Source organism: Rutidosis leptorrhynchoides, chromosome 4 (genome assembly GCF_046630445.1).
Source record: "Rutidosis leptorrhynchoides isolate AG116_Rl617_1_P2 chromosome 4, CSIRO_AGI_Rlap_v1, whole genome shotgun sequence".
In the NCBI taxonomy this organism is placed as follows: Eukaryota; Viridiplantae; Streptophyta; class Magnoliopsida; order Asterales; family Asteraceae; genus Rutidosis; species Rutidosis leptorrhynchoides.
The window spans coordinates 105961203-105962720 of NC_092336.1; the positions used below are offsets into that span (position 1 = coordinate 105961203).

The 1518-nt window shown below is 37.8% G+C and overlaps 1 non-coding gene across 1 annotated transcript; it reads left to right on the plus strand.

The window, feature by feature from the left end:
- The first annotated feature begins 493 nt into the window (after positions 1-493).
- Positions 494-600, plus strand: LOC139846036 (small nucleolar RNA R71). The gene has a single exon (XR_011758783.1). It is a non-coding gene; the product is annotated as a small nucleolar RNA R71 (small nucleolar RNA).
- The last annotated feature ends 918 nt before the right edge of the window (positions 601-1518 follow it).

Genomic DNA, 1518 nt, shown 5'->3' on the forward strand with positions numbered 1-1518 from the left:
ACCTTGTTGGTTGTTGTATGGAATATTTTGGTTATAATTCTGGTTTTGATTGTAAATCAGTCTTGGCGGTTGATAATTATTCTGATAATTATTTCCAGGCCTTTGGTTTATGTATGAAATATTCTCTCTTTGTTCCATTGTTAATTCAATACTGAGACAATCTTTTGTCAAATGTGGTCCTCCACACTGCTCACAACTAATTCGTATTGAGTGAATATCCTTAGTCATCTTTTCTATTCGTCTCTCGACAGCATCTATCTTTGCGGAAATGGAATCTAAGTCATGGTTAGAATCGGCTCTAGCTGCTTTAGATGATCTAACGATATCTTTTTCTTGGTGCCACTCATGTGAGTGGGAAGCAGTGTTATCAATAATTTTGTAAGCATCAGTTTCGGTTTTCTTCATAATAGAACCACCAGCTGCTATATCTATGTCTTTTCTTGTAGTGATGTCGCATCCTTGGTAGAATATTTGTACTATTTGACAGGTGTCTAAACCATGTTGCGGACATCCTCTTAATAACTTTCCAAATCTTGTCCATGCCTCATATAGAGTTTCATTCGGTTTCTGTGTGAACGTAAAAATTTCTGCTTGAAGTCTTACGGCTTTAGATGCCGGAAAGAATTGTTTAAGAAATTTTTCAACTAAAACGTCCCATGTATCGATCGCCCCTTCAGGTAACGATTCCAACCATTCTTTGGCTTCTCCCTTTAAAGTCCAGGGAAATAACATGAGATATATCTGTTCATCCTCCACTTCTCGGATTTTAAATAGTGTGCAGATCCTATTAAAGGTACGTAGATGTTCATTTGGATCTTCCTTCGGCGCACCACTAAATTGGCATTGATTAGTCACCATGTGTAGAATTTGTCCTTTGATTTCATAATCTGGCGCATTAATGTCTGGATGAGTAATTGCGTGACCTTGGCCAGTGCGTTTAGCTCTCATTCGGTCTTCCATACTTAAAGGTTCCAGATTCTCCATAATTGAATTTGTTGAATCGAAATCACTAGAGGATTCTGATTTAATGGTTCGTTCCTCAACAATCTCTGTTTGAATGATTGGTGGTTCCGGAGGAAAGTTTAGTGGTTCAGGATCTACGAATCATTCCTGAATATTCTCCGGATTCTCAATTGTGAGGTCGGGTTCAAAAAATGGATTATCGGAAATTTGAACTGGAGTACTTGGTCGACTGGATGACGATTCTAAAGAAAAATCAACGGTGGTAATATTTGCTAAATGTCTTGATCTAGTTACAGGTGGTGAACGTACAAAAGGTGGTGAACGTCTTGCTCGATGCATTCACTGAATATCCTATTAGTTTTTAAAAGGAAAGAAAAATTATAATAAGTTATCCAATCAATAGACTTTTCTGATTTTGCCCACGTTTCGAATATCCAAAAGATGCAGCAGAGGGGCAGGATTCGTTTGGTCTCAATATAATTGAGGACTGTTTGGCTCCAATAACCCGGTCCACGTACAAATCCAACTATTACTACGAACCAGAAAATTTTGATG